Source organism: Apteryx mantelli, chromosome 2, assembly GCF_036417845.1.
Source record: "Apteryx mantelli isolate bAptMan1 chromosome 2, bAptMan1.hap1, whole genome shotgun sequence".
Taxonomy (NCBI): domain Eukaryota; kingdom Metazoa; phylum Chordata; class Aves; order Apterygiformes; family Apterygidae; genus Apteryx; species Apteryx mantelli.
In genome coordinates, this window is record NC_089979.1 from 41,110,054 (window position 1) to 41,130,449 (window position 20,396).

General features: G+C 41.6%; 1 protein-coding gene and 1 long non-coding RNA gene across 7 annotated transcripts in view; both read left to right on the forward strand.

Moving 5' to 3' along the window:
- Window positions 1-5,803, forward strand: part of LOC106484609 (uncharacterized) — a 104,726-nt gene extending 98,923 nt beyond the window's left edge. Inside the window, exon 3 of the long non-coding RNA XR_001292593.2 lies at window positions 5,783-5,803. This is a non-coding gene — a long non-coding RNA (uncharacterized lncRNA). The remainder of the gene's footprint in view (window positions 1-5,782) is intronic.
- Window positions 5,804-8,444: 2,641 nt separating this feature from the next.
- SULF1 (sulfatase 1) overlaps window positions 8,445-20,396 on the forward strand; it is a 129,589-nt gene continuing 117,637 nt past the window's right edge. For 5 of the 6 annotated variants that reach the window (XM_067290537.1, XM_067290539.1, XM_067290541.1 and 2 more), the window contains exons 1-4: window positions 8,445-8,540; window positions 9,062-9,343; window positions 10,544-10,636; window positions 11,649-11,831. The gene's annotated coding sequence lies outside the window, so the exon portion shown is untranslated. The remainder of the gene's footprint in view (window positions 8,541-9,061; window positions 9,344-10,543; window positions 10,637-11,648; window positions 11,832-20,396) is intronic. The other variant, XM_067290538.1, reaches the window with a different exon arrangement.

Sequence of the window (20,396 nt, forward strand, 5' to 3'; positions counted from 1 at the left end):
TCTACTTTAGTAGGACAATTACCCACTATTAGAGTACTTTCTGTCATTATAGCCATGCTTCAGCAGAAGATAGTTGTAAGGTTTCTCCAGTCTGACTTGCCTGGAGTGTGTGTGAGTTCCAAAATGTGATTTTAAGATCAGCTTAAGGCCATTTAAGATGAGACTGCCTCTGAAAGGAGAAGTCCTTTCTTCCTTTTCTCCCTTGGCTATACAGTTCTGTCCCTTGTCTTGTGTCAGCACTAGCAAGTCCATAACTACAAAAAAAGGAAAAAATAAGAAAAAAAAAAAGGTCAGCTAATGTTTATGTAAAGAAGTCAGCAGGAGAAACACCTGGAGAAGCAGGGCAGGGGAAAAGGCTCGATTGTGTCTTCTTTTGGCAACCTGTTTTAAGCCGAATGTGAACCTGCACTCTAAAGCTGCATCTGCAGTAGGAGCAAAGCTGCTATATACCTTTCTGGAGCTGGGAATTGGAACTGCATGTCCGACCATTGCCTTTACTGCAAATCTGTCACAAATTCTGGATTTTTTTCAGTATAAAAATGACTCTCTGATAATATACAGTTTGAAGAAAATGTTAGAAAGGCCTTGGATTTATTCATGCGTAGAATGAAAACAAATTTTGAAACTACCAGAACTAGTTGCAAAATGGCATTTCTGACCTCTTTTTAGAACTATGTACAGCCTTGGAAGCAGAATATGCCAGCTATAAAAAATATTCCAAATTCCAGATTCCCTAGGACTATACAGAAGTGAGAATGGCTCTGCTTTTTATACTACTCTAACTAAGGCTTTTACATGGTTCTACGTTCCCACTGATGGGTACCACAGTGAAGGGAGAGGAAAAATGTTTTTCCCTCCCTTCAACCAAATGTGGAATTTAGATAAAAACAAAATAAAAGTCAGGCAAATATTACAACTTTGTGCTACAGACCTTTTAAAATTCTGCTTCATTGACACAAACTTGGAAAAGATTCAGTGCCCTAAATTACCATTGAGAGTAAACAATAATTATGTTTGCTATAAGAGGAGAATTTGGGTAAGTGTCAGACTAAGGAGAGCAGAAGGAACTTTCTGTTAGGAGTTTCCCATTGCTACTGCAGTAGGTTTTGCTTTGGCAGAGAGCAGAGAGATGAAGAGAAGTGAAGGAAGGGCTACTCAGCCCCATGGCACCATCAGGCACAGCAAACTCTTTTCCAGAAAGGCTTCCAATCTGCCCCTTTCAATCCTGCCCCTTTCCTCTCCTCTGTGTCCCTTTCTCTTTAGTGGTAACAGCCTGGGAAGTGACAAGGGACTGCTTAAGTAGAGACAGGGAGCATGACTTCTGTGTTAAAGGGTGGTGGAGGAGAGCTATAGGTAGCTATAAAGAAAGGGGGAAGCCATGAGGATGGGGAACAAGACCCTTCTATTCCAAAAAAGTTGAAGAGAAAGAGCAGCAAGGAGCAGAGACCTCTGTGCGCAGAGAGCCTTTCAGAAATGCTGCAGCCAGCAGGCTCAGCAGCCCAGCGTCCTTTGTCAGACACACCGTTTTTACCAAAACCTCCCTGAAATGCATCTCACTCTGCTAGAACCCCCTTACCCCAATTACCTCCCTAAAACCTCTCAATAACCCCTCCTAAACCTCTCCCCACTGTTGAAGACCCTCCAATTCCTTGTAGCCTCTTCTTCACCAAGAGCTGCTCAACTTCCCTGTTGACTCCCCTCAGCTTCTTTTACTCTCTCAGAATTTGACTAATGCCTCCTTGTTCCCCAAAGTACCATGGCATTTTCCATCATTTCTCCCCCAGATTTTCTGCCACTACTACAACACTGAATCTTGCCTACCCTTTCTTCATCCTTGGGACAGCACAATTACATTTGGTCAATACTGGAGAGCCAACTGCTGCTCTGACAGACCTAGTAGATGCCTGCATGGCAACCCTCATACCTCCCTAAAACTGGCTCTGCTTCGAAAGAAATGACATCTCTCTTCTTTTTATCACTGAAGATCCCCATCAGCATTAGTACTGGACTAGCACCTGTTGTTAGGACTTTTTATATATACAATGGGATTGTTCTGACCTGCGATGTGAACATGGTGTCTTCCAGCAGCTCTCCACCCCAAGGTAACTGTTCCCCCTCAGCCTTTTCCAATACAGTATTTCAGTTTTTACACTGTACTCACTTTTTCAACTTTCTCTACAATGAGATTTTTTACTGACACCAGAAGTGAGCAATAGAGGTTTTCAGGAGGTGAACTAGAGGTTTTGACAATGGAATGTCCTTTATTTAGGTCTAGCAACAAGAATTTAGCTGTAGAATTATATATATAATTCTATACACTGATATCTATACATGTCTATACATTCTTATTTAGGGCTGGATCTTGGTGTTGAAGCCATTCCCATGTGTAGGAGAAGGTACCAGCTGCACCTCAGACAATACCAGGAAAACCTGGCTCTAAAAACACATTCTCCCATATAGTGGGAGAATGTGACTACCACCTTAGCACTGTTTTTATCAGCTGGGGCTGTATTCTGACCTTTTGTATATGTCTACCTTAGGTGTTATGACTGCTTCAGGGCTTATGGTCAATAGGTTCTTGAGTGAGACTGTCGGCCATCCCAGCTGCCATCAGTCTGCCTGTTTAGTTGTAGGTGCTTATGTGAGGTGCCAGCTCCCCAGAGACTAATTGCCTGAGCAGGTGCACTCTGAAGTTAATTACATATAAGAAGTGGCCTAACCATATTGGCCCTTTTTCTTAAAGGGGACTAAAGAAGTGTGACTGAACAGTCCCTGCTACCATATAAAACAGCTCTAAAGGGGTTTCACTGCAATGTGTCTGGTCCTTCTGCTCCCAAACATTCTCAGCATTATGTTTGAGACAAGAACACAAAGGGGTTAATTCAAATATTTTCCCCAAGTGTTTTGGGATTTGCTTGATGTTTTGTTGTTATAAAAATAAAAGGGCAACAGGGGCTATTGGTTCCTTGACTTGCTAGGAAAAAATGAATCTGTATGTTAAACTATGTGTATTCCCACGCTCTGTCCAGAAAAACATCATGAACATAACTGTTTTTTTAGGCAAGTGATACCTTGACTATATGCAGTGTTAGAGGCATACTCAAAGAGGGAAATGGTAAGATTGAACCTTCATAATAAAAGTTTTACTGAGTTTGGTAAGTTTAACATAGCAGTCATTCAAGTCCTTCATTCTTTGTCACTGCAGTTTTTTCAAGCTGGAAGTTTTGAGAGATTGAGAGCAAAGATGAGAATTATGTAAGAGGAAGGGACTTAAGGATAACCATTGGTCCCGAGTTTACTAACAATTAACACTAAAAGCCTGTGAGACATTCTAGATTCTCAGATGCTGGCATTTTTTCAATTTTTGTTAAGTATTGGATGGTTTACCTCAAAATTTTACTGTAATGAAATTGAACTCTGTCCAAAAATGTGAAGTCAGCACAAATTATGAGAGCACATTGCTCAGTGAGTTCTCACACTTTAAAGCCTTATAGACTCCATATATACTCTCCCCTTTGCACTTTCCCTACTGGTGAACCTGGGATCACCTACCTTGTGCTGACTGGTTTACGTCTGTTGGTTTTCCTGCCTTTATTTGCTTCTATTTTCCAAGTGTCTGGTGTGTCAAGCTCTTTCCAGACTCACCGATCACTTGTTTACTGCGCTGCAGTTGAATTTTTGGCCAACTGGCAGCCGAGAAGAGAAGAACCACAGTTCTCAGTGCATTAAATCGTCATATTAGGCTCTAGCTTGGAAAAACTTTTGCTGGCTATGTTTTCTTTTTCCCTAAGCATGACATGACAAATATGTGGGGTTTTCATTTGTTGTTTTTTTTTCTTCTTTTTTATTTTGGGATATTAAAAAAAAAATTTAACTAAGACAAATTTAACCAGGTCTCCTGCTAGGGTGGGAAATTTGGCCTTTTTTTATTATTGAAATGGCCTTGCTTGGTGCTAAATTACTATGCAACCACTAATAAGGGAGCTACCTTAGAAGAAACAGTAATTGAAGAGAAAAACTATTTTGGAGTGGGATGTAAGTAAAGCAACACAAATTTGGGACTGACAATCATTGCAACCATTAATCTTCTTCTGGGGTGAGTGATAGTGATGACAACAATCTGACAAATCGTAAAGCCCTGTGATAAATTGAGTCAATTATGAACTTTTGTCTGCCTCACCTGCACTCTATCCACTCTTCTAGTTATCCCTCAGGGAGACTACTTCTAGTACTGCAGTCCTGAGATAAATTGTAGTTGGGTTTAACTTCCATACCATCCAGTTCTGTTTCAGGAAAGCTAGAGGAGGGCAAGAAAGTTTCCTTTAAAAATTAAAGAAGGCTGTACTCTTCCACCCCACAACAGCTGGGAACAGGCAGGTAATCATGAGTCTGGAACTGCACGCCTAACATATTTCTAAAGCAGTCCTTCGTACCTATCATATGTATGGATTCATACTGGCAAAGTACGTGCTATATTTCAAAATACATTTTATTACTGGAGAAAATATAAAAAAATGTTCTGGGATGCTTAAACTAGCAGGCACACTTCTAGGATACAGAATCCTGCTCTTTCCTGTGCTCACTCTATATGTGACCCACTGAATCTTTCACTGTTTTTTGCACGGTAGCCTTATCATATTTTTACACAGACCAGTCATTGTTAGAATATTATGTTTGGGTGAATGGGTTTGAAGAATGGTTTTAGGTGAAAGTTCTGGTCTTTAACTGCCACCCAAGCCTCTCAGAGTTTATTATGTGTACTGTGAGAGCCCAGTGAAGCAATTCAGGGGACTGAAGTGGAGAAATGCCAGACTCTTGAATCTTGCTTGGCCTTGGGCATGGGCATTCAGCACAGGGGAATGCACCAAGGTGCCTGGGGAATGCTTTTAAAAAGCCATGAATCTGTGGAATTTAGGTGAGTCCAGGTTAGAAAACATCTGAGCAGGCTTTTGCACAGATGATAATTTCGGACTTAGCACCCAAATTTTGCATGAGCCCCTGTCTGGGTTTGGAATGCCTGCATATGGAGAAAAGTAAAATTAACTGCCGATTTCAGTAGCAGCTGCTGTATCCTCAATACTTTTGATCAGACCATTTTTACTTAGGTTCCTAAATATGGATTTATGAGCTAACCTATTAAAATCTTGGCCGAAGTTCTTAAAGGAATTCACCTCTCTTATACTACATGGAATGGGGCCCGAAAACTACCAGTGGCTAAATTCTGATAAGAGAGTAAGAACAGCTGCACCCCATTAAATCATGGATGTGCTAGGCATCTCCGACAGTGGCCAATAGTAGGTGCCTGGGTAGAGTATAAGAATAGGACAAGCATAAAATGATACTTGTCCAGAATCCTGCCCAAGCAATTAAGGGATCCGCTGCACCAGAAGCTATGTATTTGTACTTAATTGCTATGAGTAGATTTTCTTTTTTTGAACTTGCCCAAACACTTGAGTGCGTGTAAATTTTTGTCCTCCACAGCACCCTGTGGCAAGGAGCTCCCCGGCTTAAGTATGCACTGTGCAAAGAAACACCTCTTTACGTGCTTTCTTGAACCTGCCTTTCGTCAGGTTCGTTAGAGAGGAACATTGGTTGGTCATTCCCTGCTCACCTTTTGTCACTCAGGATTTTACAGACCTTTTATTCTGTCTCATCAGTACCAACATGAGCTCCTGTGTGTGTATGTTTTAGGCTAGAATTTGACCTTGGACTTGTCGGTGCAGTTTTATCTGTGTTGTAATAAACAGTAGAACCTCTTCTCTTCTTATATAAAAACTTCCAGATCTGACTGAATTCTGCGTGGACTTCAAGAGATTCAAGGAAATCAGAAGCGGATCCTGTTTGTATCAGCAGTGGAGGTAGATGGAGGTTGCTGCACGAACCATGAAAAATGCCGTTTAATTACTTTCGAGAGCTGCGAACGTGGGAGTTGAGAATTACCCAAGGTTCATGAGCAGAGAAGCACGTGCACGTGTGTGAATGTGTGCATATGTCTGCGCAGACACACAAAACTCAACTGCCAAGGCCATCTGTGCTGGAGGAAAGGTAGTGAGTTCAGCCTAGACAAAGATGAGTGAAGCTCAGCACCCTGGCTTCAAGGCGGCTCGTTGGTTACCATGGAAACTAATTGGCGCTAATAAGTAAGGGACATGTTAACTGTGGGAACAAAACAGGAGTGACTATTTCTCAATATCACAATTACCTACAATTAATCTTTCATATTAGGATTGTCTTGAGTTACTTCCAGTAATGCATTATTCATGTTGTTACGAGCCTTATCTGAGTGGGGTCAGGCTGACCCTAGTAGGAGTTCACAGTTTCGAGAGTCAATTTGAGAACGTGTTTTATGATGCATTATTTTAGCAGTATTTCAGGTACAGCTCTTCCCGCGCAGCTTTCATGTCAGCTTTTAAAACCTAAACTCTTTGCAGATGGCAGGCTGCATAGAGGAGAAGCAGCGGAAAAGTCTGCTATAAACTGTCACAGCAAACTAAATCTGGCTGCAGTCATAAGAGTAGCGGTTAAATTACCCTGCAACATCAGCAGCAGCTTTTATGTGAAAACATGATCGTGCACAATGTTTGAGGGCTATTGCTAATGTTGGCTTTGGAGATGAAAGTTTGTATTCCAAGTGGTTCAATAGTCTTTGAAGATAGGTGTGTGCATGCACGTGTCCGTGAACAAAACACACAATTAGGGGTCATTTTAACCATGTCAATTATACACTATTTTGATCTAATAAACATCAGCAGAGACATGCATGATTTATGCAGGCATAAAAAATAACAGAATTGGGCCTGTACATTATATGAATGCTCAATATCTCATTTATGTATATTTATATACAGATAAAATGTATGTCATTGTATATAAACACTACATTAAAAATCATACTGCACGTAATTGCCTTTCATGTTGCTTAGAAGTATCTAGAGTTTAAATCATATTTAGTTTACATCTCATCTCACCAATATAAAATAGTAGAGTCTTGAGCTGAGCAACAGTTTAGGCAATGATTCAGTACACAGTACACATTCATGTAGCACATTTTTTGTGACTTTTTGATATTCCACATCTCTGACTGCATTTTTAATGAAGAGTTATTAATACAAAAATGGTAAAAAGTAATGCAGTAATGGTAAAAAGAGAATGCAAACTAGTTTCATAATGTCTCCAGGGCTTTCCAAATGTGTGAGGTTATCCACCCTGTTTACAGACCACAGTCTACTAGAATAAGACACAGTCAAGCCAAACCCTTGCCTTGAAGCAATAATTGGCATGTTAAGAATCTTATGATGCCCCAGGGATAGTAGTTGCATCTCTACTTCACCACATAGTGCTGTCGAAAATATTTATATTTAGTGGTTTATTTATCAGGAATTAGCAGATTAGGAAGTAGTGTATTAGTGAATAATCAAAATCTGTTAAAGCAGTTTCAATTTAATAGGCTGAAACAGACACCATATAATCATTTTTGGGAAGAATTTGTGCAAATGTAATCATGACTATTGTGTTTCTTCCTTTTTTCTTCCTCCTACAGGTCAGCTCTGATGGGCACAAATCACAGTTTTTTAATCTCACGTTTTGTTAAATATTCAGTTTGCCACTAGTGATTCTGAAATAGCCTTGTGCAAGGTATTAAAGAACAAGCAAGCCAAATCAACGTTTCAGGGCTTTCATATGGCTTTTATATCTGGGTAGAGTGTGTCTTTTCACAATTGCAAACCTTTCTTCAAGATGCATGTTAACACTTTCAGAGTAACTTTTAATGTCAAAACGACGTTCCTCCTTTTTAGTTCAAAGAAAATACATCTGTCATAACGTGAAATGTAGATTTAATGCAAGTGTCAAGTCAGGCACTTGTTAACGAGGTAACAGCCCTTGAGTTTTTAAGTCTTTCTTCCAAACTATCCTATTTCAGGGAGGGGAAAGGAAAGAACTGTTTCTTTGGCACTTAGCAACTTTTTCTGTGTCGCTTATCTATCTTTCCTGGACATCTGTAAATTAGTGAATTTTTCCTGGCAGTGTCCCTGAAAGGGAGGAAGGTGTGATAATCCTTGCTTTGTAGCTGCGGGAAACTGAGGAACAGACTAAGACACAGCCCAGAGCTGCCGAGGCACTGTCCCGAGCGCCCGGCCCCCGGGGCTGGGGGATGCGCGGCTGCCGAGTCCCGACGGGGAGGGACAGCGAGTCCTTAAACTTTCTGGCTACATCCCGCAAGAAAGTGCGGGGGCGGAGGCGGGGGGGAGGAGCGGCGGTGCAGGAAGCGGGGAAAGCAGCGGGCTGGCGGCAGCGTTTCTCGGGGGGCTGCCGGGAGGGGGCCGCGGGGAGCCGGGCGCGGGAAGAGCCCGGCTCGGAGCCCCCGGCGCGGAGCCCGGGCGCGGCGGCCGGAGCTGTCGCAGCAGCCCCGCGGGCGCGCAGGGGCTGCAGCAGCTACGGTGCAGGCTATGAGCGTGCCGCTCGGCATGCCTAGGGGCGCATTTATTTGCACTTGAGTCGGGGGAAGAGCAGGCTTGTGGTAAGGGCTTGCAGATATTAAGGTAAAAGTATAAATATTTTCCCTTTGAATCCCCCCCTCTTCTCCCCACCCCCCGCTCTTTTCCTTCTGCCTTTCCCCCAGGGAAGGCTGGAAGCAGCCACGGGGTAATCGGGGCATGGGGGAGCGTTGGGATTTCGAGATGCAAATGTCACATTGCAGTGCAAACGACTCCCACATTAGCACTTTATCAGGATCTCAAGCAGCATCTTTTATCTCTTTCAGAAAAGCGTCTCTCAGAGGAGATTGCCCTCAATAGACCTGCCATAAAAAAGATTTTAGTGTTGCTCTTGTGCTTCTGTGCATCCCACTGTGGGGGGGGGGGGGTCGCAGTGGTCCCTTGGGAATACTAGGAGTTGTGAGAAGTAACACAACTGGCCACCAGAGTAATCCACTCCCTCTACCTTCCCGCTAGTACCTCCCCCTTCTGCTCTTTTTTTCAATAGCAGCTCTTTCTCAAAATCTCAGGTTACTTTGCTAAAGAGTTCTCAACCCTATAGTTTCTGCCCTTGTCTCTGCCTCCAGCTCCTTAAGAGCCACCCAGCCCCAGCGATTGGATTGGGCAGCCCGTCTTGACACACCACTGTGCTGAGTGCTTGAGGACGTGTTTCAACAGATGGTTGGGGTTAGTGTGTGTCATCACACTCGAGTGGGGATTAGGGGAGAGAGGCAGCCTCGCTGGAGCTGTGTGGTCTTCCCCAAGTGCGAGCCGCAAGCGAAAGAAGAACTACCTAGCTTTGCGGGAGAAGACGGCGGAATCCTTCCCGGCAGCTCAGAGGGAAAAACAAACCCCCACAGTTTGTTCAGGTAAAGTAAAAGGCACCTCATGCTTCTGTCTCTCTCCCTCCTTCTTTTTCCTTCACGGTTTTCAGAGGAATGCTAGCACAGCACACTTGTCAAAGCCAGTTGCTGCTGCCTTATCAATGCTGCTATTGTATGGCTGACAGATAACAGCGACCATAGCCTGATGCTTGGCTGTCTTCATAGAGCTAACACTCTTAATGCAGTTAAGGTCACGCTTTTGAAGGTGTAGATTAGAAAATCTCCTCTGGAGCAGCCTATCTTCCCATTTCATGCGCCCCTCTACTGCTCTCGCTCGCACGCACTGCTCTCTCCTCGCTCGCACACACGTGCTGAAAGCCCCGGGAAGGGAGAAGTGGCAGTGATATGATGTTTGTTGCTGTTTCTGGGGGGATAAATGCTTCCGTATTTAAACAGGCTTTTGCAAACTGTGTGGTCGGGCGGGCGGAGAAATCGCAGCAGAGTGTTTCTTCGATTTTGCCGAAGATGCTCGGGCAGTGTGTAGCCGGTCTGTGGCTCAGCTGTGAAGCAAACCCGAATGTTTTGAAAGTACATTTGGGATGTCTGTAAAGTTTGAAGACTCCTTTACAGAAACCTGGCTGGGCTTCTGATGATCGGTATAGAGACGGTTTGGCTTACACATGGGCTTAAAGTTAAGAGAAAGTCCGAAATGTAGTAAAAAGCAGCATGCAATGTAATGCTGCTCCTGCAGCTGCAGCAGAGCAGATGGATGTAATTCATTTGCAGATCTGTTTGTGAAAGTTTTACAAGTCATTGAAAACTAAGTAGCATCACTATAATGGATCATTAAAGTCTCACTATATTTGTAGATTCTAAACAAGCGATCTGAAGTGTTAATTAAATGTGAGGAAAATTTAATGTTTAGGAAGGAAGAGGGGCAGAAATGTAATTAGAATTTAGTTATTGCAAGCTCTCTGTTATCATTTTCATTAATTTGACTATTAAGTTCATTGATGTCTGGAGCAGGGGAGCCCAGCAAATTAGCTAGAAAGTCGGAAATGTTATCATTACTTAGAGTAAGTTAGGTTATCAGAGAATTAAAATGTTCTCATTGTTTTACTCTTAAATTATTTAGATGGGGAAACTAGAGGGCAGGATATATGTTCCTTTTTTAATAAATCATTTTACTGTGTATATATCTTGTGCAGAATAACAAAATGATTTGTTTCTTTCACACTACACCAGATCTTCACACTAACTCCCACATACCTGTGGTGCTTTTGAATTATTGGTCTCCTACTTGTGAAAGAAATCTAACACTGTCCTCACCATTTACAGGTGAGATATGCTATAAATAATACTGTATATTATCTGTTTGGAAATAATATCTGTTTAGTAGTCTGAGCAAGAGGATTTATGGCTGGTGCTTTGTGATTTTGGCATTCAGCTGTGTAACAATGCCCATAAAACCATGTTTCAAGTTGCACATATATTTTTGCCTCAAAGCAACTTTTTGTTAACTTTTTTTTTTTTTTTTTTTTTTGAGCAGGCTCTTTGGCCCCTTTACAGGTTATTCTCAGTTTGTATTTTCAAACACACTCTTCAGCAAGAATGTGTCCTCATAACTGACCCACAGTAATTTCAAACAGAGAATTAGCTAAATCCCTAATAAGATTGCATGACCAGACGAAGACTTATGTGAATAAATTGGACCTTTTTGATTTTTCTCTCAATCCACTCTCTCTCACTGTAAAAAGTGATGGAAACTTTTACAAGCTTAAATAATGAAAAACAAAACCAAAAAAGCCCCACTCTGATCATGTGTTAAAGCATTGTATGCCTTGTATATTGGACTTCTCCTCTTCACTCTTCCCACTGTGTACTGTGAGAAGCCCAGTGCACCAGCTTCAGCACACAAAGGTTTAGTCCTCTAACAAAGATAAGGTGCAGCAATATGTAACATTGTAAGATGTACAATCTGTTGCTGTCACAGCCTAACTGAAACATGGTCCTCTCCATGGGTATTGTCAGATCACTGATCAGATGATCTATAAGAAAATATATTTTTAAGAAACTGCATAGCTAAATACACATGCCCATCTTGTTATTAATTTACTAGAAAAAAACGAGTTTGTCTAGCACTGCCAGAAAATCTTACTGAGAACCTAGGAACAGAAAATCATGTTTTCCCTTCCTTTATAATGATGGGGCTGTTTAAAAGACAATGCCCACAGGACAGTCCAGCTTCTTGTCAAAATGTAATCTACTGTTCCAGATGGTAAACATTCAAAGACATATTTATGGTGACTTCTACATACCTTCCTTTGACATTGTTTTTTTTTTTCCTGAGAGCACTTGTGCTGAGTACACACATGAAGTTCCCATTAGCATCCTAGCAGCTGTGAAAGCGTTCAGAAATCACAAAGATGTTCCTCATAGTGAGAGAAAAATGAGGAAAATAAAAATGAGGAAAATAAAATGAGGAAAAGATCTGAGACCAGTACAACTTCGGTAGATACGTGATATGCTCAAGGTAAAAAATTCCAGAGGTATAAAAAGATCCATAAACTGCTGCATGAAAGCTGTGATACATTTTTGCTGTGGCTAATTCATCTTTGCTTGATATGGAATGCTGAACATACCAGGCATGTCTGTACTATCTACTGTGTTTGTGATGTGAGGGAATCTGCACTGCACAAAATCTGGTGGGTTTCTTCTGCTCTCATATTTTCCTCCCCTCAGCTAGAGAGGACTGGGTCAGATACTGATTGCCTTCATAGAGTTGTTTTCAAAGTGTCACTTTTTTTTTTCTCTCACTGCTCCGAGCACTGAGATGGAGCCCAAGAAATTTTTTTCCAGCCCGAATGTGTTCTGCCCTGAATTGTCTTAATTATGTGTCAGTTTATTGCTTGTCAGGGGCTTCCTCTTCTTAGCACTTTATAATCGAGGTGGGTGAGCTTGTTCCATCATAATATGCAACTTTAATTCCTTCTGCATGACATGTCTCCTTGGCCTTCATTGATTTTTGAGTCAGTTTCAGAGGAAAAAGAATTAATTATGATTGGCATAATTTCACATTTAAAAAAATTGATAAATTTCCAAATGTCATGTACATACACTTTCAAAAAGTAGGCTAAATCAAAAGGTCATTAGGGAAAGAATCCGTATAAGAAACCTGAGGTGTCCTAGAGGTGGCAAGTATCAATGTGAAAACTATTATAACCGCTCTCATTCCAGTCAAGAACTGATAAAAGCAGACTATTAAAAATGTTGTGATGCTGGGGAGAGTGCTTTCAAACGTGGAAGAAATTATAAAACCCACACTCAGTGGAAGTTAGACAGCTATGGAAAAAATTATTCTGAAAGATTTGCAAATTCTGTTCTGACTAGATCACTTCATTGCATACTATTTTGACAGTTTGCAGTTTATTATCTAGTTGTGTTTGACTTAAATACTGCTCTCTATGTTATATGTTCGTGCAGTATCAGGAGTTTGAGTGTTGTGTAATGGCAGGACTTATTCTTATCCAAGCAAGGCTGGACACTTGTCACAGATGTCATGGGAGTCATGGGTTTCATGATTTTCTTAGCTTTTAAAAGGGCTTTGGGGGATTTGTGTTTGAGTGGGAAGGCAGACTTATGTGATAACAATTGAGAAAGCCTCTGAGTGCCTCGAGAGCGGCAGAGTTCAACAGAGAACGAGAGTCCCGTGACAACTCTGTGGTGACACAGAAAGAATCCAATTAGTGGCTACTCCTGCTGCTGATACCAGATTTCTCCCCAAATTTTTCCACCATTACCACCCTCATTGTAATCCCATCCATACTGATAATGGGATAAAAAGTGTGTTTTCCGAATGCCTGTTTAAATTTTAACTGCTGTGTTGGGACATTTGAGGATATTAAGTTAGAAGGCATTGAATAGCACTGCTCACAGAGAGCTACATGATACACATCACCCACTGGTTGTCTTTTTCATACATTTTCCTAACACCTCCATCACAGGCACTAATGGTGCAGGGGAAGGGGTGTATGTACCAAGTGAATATGCCATTGATATAGTGAGTATTCTACTAAGTCACATAGCTTTCCCTGTGACTCAGTTACCTGTAGACATCATCCATACATACATGTCCATTACATATATGTAAAGCAGGAGGGGAAGGAAGTGGGACTATTCCCTCTTGCTGTGCCCTGGTAGTAGCAGCAAGGCAGCCTACTTCCCCCTTTAACAACAAAATCTAAATCATTGCTCTGCCTTCACAGCTGTATCAGCAGCCCCCTAATATTCCCTCCGCCTTCCTTTTTTTTTTTTTTTTTCCATCTTTCACTATTCTTGTTCCAGCACTAATTCTCAGCCAGATTTCACTACCATTTCAGTGTGATCAGAGGGTAGTAACTCTCCTGTTGTTGTTGTCAATTAGTGCATGCACTAAAATACAAAGGTTCTTACAGCCTTCACCAGTTCTGCCTCAGAATGCAAGAAATGCAAGACAGTAATATATGAATTGCCAAACCAGACACTTTTTATCCTAGCTGAATTATTTTAGCATATTTTAGCTATGTCAAGGTAACCCTTTTCTGAGCCCTGTAAGATCCTTGCCTTAATATCTCCAATTCTTGCTCAAAAAATATTTTTAACAAGTGAATTTAATTCCTTTTTATTTTTTTGGTGTCTTCAGATTTTTTTCTGTGAAAAATAATACTTGATTCATCTTCTGTTTTATGCACTGCAGACAACAGTTTTGGTATCAGTAATCTCCCAGAAATTACATTTCCACTCTCAGAATCTGCTTAAAGAGTTTGGTAAGCTTTTGTTACTGTGTGTGCTTTATTAAACCTGGAGCTCTGAGCTTTCCAAGCCTTAACCATCACTAGTGATTTGGTTACAGGGAAACATTTTTGTATGGTTGACCTTTTCACCCAAGAGTTCTTCATGACTTTCTCAAAATTTTGCTTTGAGTTATTTCATAGCACAAATTATAACTGCCATTGACTATAATTCTACCTTGTAAATTTTAGAGGCCCCTACAAAGTTGGTAATATTGGTGGAATGCTGAACAAAAGTCATTTTTATCACCAGTTTTGTCACAAGCTAGTATGACACTACTACAGTCATATTCTGGAAGCTTGCTAGATATGGCGCTGTACTACAGAAATGAGAACTATTTCATATATTAGGCCAGAATACTCCACAGAATATTTCAGGGAGTTTCTAAATGAAAGCTACCCACCAAAAGTCAACAGTTTTCTGTTCTTAAAAAAAAAAAAATCATTCCTGATGCTGTCGGGGTGTAATTATGGCACTTTATGCTGCCATTTCTCTTTGTGATGTGACTCTAATCCATCTTAGCAAGGAGAGGAGCTGCTCTACAGCAGCTGTATTTTTGTGGTGCTTCCCAGGAGATGGAGTCCTTTTGGAAAGCACACAGAGAAAACGGGGAAACCTTTGGCACATGAGTTCTGGAGAATAAATGTAACAGGGAGCTGAAAATAGGGTTTGTTTTTCTCAAAAGCATCCATAAAAACAGAATAGTGGTCTGTTCCAGTATTGTAATTGTGATGTGCCAAGATGTTCATTATTGTACCGTGTGTACTGTTTTGTCTGTTTTTACTTAAAAAAGAGAAAAACGTGTTAACAAGCCCATGAATGTCTGCAGAACTGCCAACTCTCCTGACTTTTATCAGTAGTCTCATGATATTTAGCCTCCTTTTTGAAGCTTCAAGTGTTGGAGTCAAGATATTATGTGAGAAGCTTAGCTCTCTCCTTTCTGTTTTTTTTTAAACCTAATCCTCATGGTTGCTGAGGAAGCTGAGATGTGTGTAGCTCCAGAAGCATGAAAGAAACTAACAGAAATCCCAAATCTCACTGTATGTCAACACATGGATACTCTGTGATATGGTGGGTTTGTGTATGTTAGGCCTGGAAATTAAAAAAAAAAAAAATCATTGTTTTTCCTGAGGTTTACTGTAATCACACCTCTCCTCCCCCTGGAATTTCTGCTCATTTGTCTGATATCTTCCATTATGTTAAAGAGGTTTTATTGTGACGGAGGGTGCGGTTGCTTGACACAGCTAAGCCAGTAGAATAGCTCCCTGCCCTGGAAAGAGAGGTTTTTGAAACTCCCATCCTCCATCTCCTGCTGTGTGTTTCTGTCTCCTCCCTTGCACCCAGTCCAGCTCCTGAAGGATCTCCTGGTGTGCTGGATGAGCTCACCAACGCAGCGGAAAGCTGGTTTTGCTGCCAGTTTAGTGAGTTGATTCAGCCCACCAAGCGGGCAGCTAGCTCAGTGCAGAGCTGGTGCAAGGGAAGTGGTGGGATCCTGTGGCCTGGCAGGAGGGGCAGAAACGTGACCACCCCTTCGGGGGGTATATGTGGGAAGGTCACTTAGCTGCCTGGTGAAACCTCCTGCCAGGAACCAGGGCACCGTGCACGTCAGTGGGGGGATGTGTGATAACAGACACGTGACTGGGCCAGTGTCATGATGAGCAAAAGGCTAAATGCGTGTGGTTTTAACAAAAGCATATCCATTTTTATGCAGAGAATTGCTGCAGGGTGACTCAGAGTTTGGAAAGAGCCTGCTTACTGTTTCTGACATTTTAAATAAACAAAAAAGCTTTGGAGAGAAGATGTGTGGGGGAGAAAAGAGGAAAGAAACACAAGTGCATGCCTAGCTGCTGCTATAAAAAGATGAATGAGATTCTGAGGGTGGCATCCAGTCTGCATAGCCAAGGCACTTAAGCTGTCCTGAATATTAAATACTTATGAAGCAGCTACCTAAAGGTAGTACCCATGTTCTTTATCTAATCAATGAAGGGCTTTCCTCCGAAAGCCTCCAGGCATTTCAGTTAGGCAGACAGGATTTCCTTTTAGAAACCTTCAAAGACACTTGCCTCTTTCAGTTGAACACATACGGGATGGAGCTTATCCACTTACTTTTTAAGGATTGCTAAAGTGCTTATGCTGGAGGGACTTGAGTTTCTTGGTTGGCCTACAGATGAGCAATGCTATGGATAAACATTGTCTTTATTTGAATAGCTTTGATGTTATTCTTGCACATCACTTTAAGGTATCTCCTACACTTTCCACAGAAGAAAGCATAAGGCAGGTCTTCCATTTGAACAGCAGGTGCTGTGATTCACTTGAAGAGGCTAGTGTGCTCATTTTAGATTAAATGTGATTGAGGTGCTAACCATACAAATGGAACACAGTACCCATTTAAAGTGTCATCAGCTTCAGTACAGGGTTACAGTGACAAGAGAAATGCCTAGCCTATTCATTCAAAATCATCTGAGTTATGGCAAGATGTTTTGAAAATGCTGTTGTTAATTGAACGAATGTCTCCAAAGGCTGAGGGGTGGGTGAAATTTAGGGGGACAGAGGTGCTGTAGGGACTTACAAGCAGGAAGAGGTAGTGAGGAATAAGGGAAGATTGTACAGGTGTGAGAGGTTGGACTACAGTTGGAAGAAGGACAAAAAAAAAATTAGAAGGTTCAATACCATATGTTTCTGGATTTAGCTATGCTAAATCTTTTGAGGATTACCTCCCACTGACTTGGCTGCCTCAGGGCATGCCAGTCACAAATTAGAGAACAGTAGTGCAATAATAAACTGAACATGCCATAAATAATCAGCACAGGATATGTTTTAGCCATCACTTTTTCCAAGGACTGAAAAAAAGCCAATGATAGTAGATTTTAGAATAATATTTTGGTTTTGGTGGCTTATTAGCAATAAAGAAATATGCGTTAAGTCAACCTTTGCAGTCATTTTAGCAGAGATTCCCTTGGTGTCTTTTGCTATTTTATTGAAAAGAATAGTTCTAATACCTGGATTCCTGAATGTGTCCCTAATATGACACGTGAATTTACCCTGGATTGTTATGATGTATTTAACATCTAAAGGCAATTCAAGAACTGAGATTGTATCACTGTCTGGTTGCCATTTTGTAGGATTTACGGAGACCATTATCATAGAGCAATAAAAATGTTCTGAAGTTAACCCAAGTTTACCTGCCAGGCATTCCTGTAGTTTCTTTTAAGTGGGTGGAGAGGCAGCATTTCTTATCTCACTATAAACCTGAGTCCATTGCTGGCACATAGGCTCATAGAGGAAGGCTTCCTGTGGTCTACTGCTCTGCAAACTTGGCTCAAAAGGCTGCTGAGTTAGTTCTATGATCTTTTTTCTCCTGCATATGGAGAATTTCTTATAAGCACGAATCTTCTGAAGTGAGGAAGGGTAAAATGATGAGAAGTTGGGAGATGTGTGGTCAGGGATCGCTAGACTCCTCAAAAAAATAACAAGTTAATTCAACATAGGAAGATGAACAACCACAAAGAAGTGTTGAAACAGCTATGTCCCTTTTTTAGCTCTTCTCCATTCCTTCCAGTTCACATCCTATTTTCCCCTTTCATTAACTTTGTGTAAAAGCTTTTCCTTTATATGAATGCAAGACTTTTTGCCTTGCACCTCAGCAACTTGTGAGGGGTCTGAGGTGCAGTATAACTGTATCTTAAGAGATAGGTCTGTGTTACAAATAGTCGTTTTTGGTCGTTGGTACCTTTCAGTCTGTTTTTCTCTTGGAAGAAAGGTAAAAATGATGTCCATCAAATCCTTTGAGTCCTTTGGAATGGAGAACATGCCACCATGGGCTGGAAAACCCTTGTAAAATAAGGGCATGGGTAGCTAGCACTGAGCTCCACACCGTCTTGGACAAGGGTGTTGTGTGGCCATATGCTGACATTGTCTATTTTTAGGACCCCTGTCTTCCCTGTGTCTAAGCCTGGAGATTTCACTGCTCTTCCTGGCAGCTGTACAGCATGAGCAGTGTGAGAAGACCATGTGTGTCTCTCCTTCTGTGTGCAGAGTAAGAATCCCTGACTGTTGTCAGAAACCCACAGGGTTATTTGAGAGGAGTGTGTGTCGAGGAGCTTGAATGCATCTGTGTGTGGTGAGTGAGCTCTGCAACCATACTCAGAAGTAAATCTAGCACACTGCTGATTTTCTGCTGGTTCTCCCTTTGGGCACTGGTTCAAGCGTAGTGTGGATAAAGCTGGTTATTACATACTCTGTGCTGTTTACGGAGGTCATTGACACAAGAGCATCAGCAGCTCCAGGTGGAATGGGTTAAGGTGCTACTGCTCTGACCCATCCAATTCACTCCTCTGTTGGAGATTACTAATGGTAATGCATGCACACACCTCAGGAGCTCCAGTGCAAAGTCTGACACACTAGAGTAAGTTTTTACATTGCCACAGGAATAATATTTGCCCATCAGTCAGAGACCGTTCAGGTGATGAGCAATGGTGATTCAGCAGTTCTATATTACTGCACTATTACAGCTCTATACCAAAGCCTTAACTGTGACACCAGTGCTGCCGTGATAGTGGAAAAGAGACACAGACACATGTAGCACCAGTGTGTTGAATCTGGTAGCTGTCTGAACTATTCAGTTTTTTCAGTAGCCAGCTAGCTACAGCTGGCCAAAACTGCCACTTTTTCCCCTCCTGCAATAAAAGAATGTGCTGGGCTTTTCAGTTTGGAATTGGCTCAGTGACTCATATGTTTATGGGTCTGGGGCTTTTTTTTTTGAAGTCATACCTTACTGTGAAACAACTCATCTTTAGAAAAAGTATTGCAGTGAATTTGGATAGGAGCCTAGCACAGGGCAGCGCAGATCTTCAGGAATGCCTCACTCCACTGTTCCAGACACCTTGCTGAGTCACAGCTGGTGTGAAACGAGGAGCCCAGGTCTCTGCCCTTATCTTCAAAGCTCTGCGTGGGCCACGCTCATTGTTTGAAGAAGTTCTTTGCCTTGCTTCATCAGGAATCACCTACGCTACCCTCCACAGGAACAAAGTTACTGTACAGCTGAGGGTGAAAATTCAGGTGGGCAGTAAGCTGCTATTCTGACACCATAGTTACAGACATCACAAATGAGTCTGGGTGGATAAGGAACTTCTAAAAGAAACGAAGTAGGAGTCTGAATCGTGGCTGATAGATCTACCTGAGGAATGTAGACCAGATTTGGCAGGTGGAGGATAGAAAGAAAACACATTCTCTCCCTAAGTGGCATGTCGGTGTGCTTCTTGCACGTATCTGTTGATCCATCCACATATCAGTCTGCTCAGAGGTGTCCTTCTCTCTTCTTCCAGGAGAAATCCTGAGCACACTATGGCATAATCAAACACTTCCAAGAATCATGGCATTTACCAGATATCATATTTTACTGGCCAATATCTACCTTTTAGTTGCTGTCATGGACATAGGGAGGGAGTAATGTAAAAGAGGAGGCTGATCTGTGTGCTTAGCAGTTTGGAACTGACATAGCTGGAGAGCTTCATTTCTGGCTTACTCTTTTAGTAGAGCTGGAAGAAAATTCTCACTTCCTTAGAAGCCTCATGTAAAACAAAAATCTTTTACTGTGGTTAAAGCTACATATGCCCTGGGAATGGTTCAGCTTAAAGTATGTGTACATGGAAGTATATGGGGTATAAATACATGGGATAGAAGATTGCCTCGGGCACCATGTATTGTATAATTTGCTAAGTCTAAAGGTATTATTTCTCCTTTGCTGTCTCTCATGCGTCCCTCCTGTTCTTCCCTATTTTGTGTGCAGTACATGAACTGTTATTCATTTATGCCTTTACCTTTTAGTCTTCCTACTTTAAGACCTTGTGTTCAATGCTGTCAGGAAGCCATTTTAAATGCAAGTGTAAAGTAATGTTCTAAAAGTTCTAATGAAAGACAAAAGAATGTGAGCTTAATCTTTCTCATAGGAAGTTTTGTTCTGTTCTGCTCTGTGCTCTGCTTAAACACGTTGGCCTTTTTTGACCTTTTCCTTGATGAAAGTTAAGCGGGAAATATCTTGGCTACAGCCTTTCCAGTTTAACCAAAAATATTTTCCATAGTTCATGTTTACTTTCCCTGCTGTGGACATTCATCTTTCCTAAATCGAAAGTATTAAACTGGATTTTTAGCAAGAAATGAATAGCCAGTGGCAATGAAGAAGTATGAAGCCTTGCCCTCTCATGTCTTCAGGTCTATTTTGCTGCTAGTGAGGGTGCTAGTCCCCATCCTTGGAGTGTACTCTTCAAAA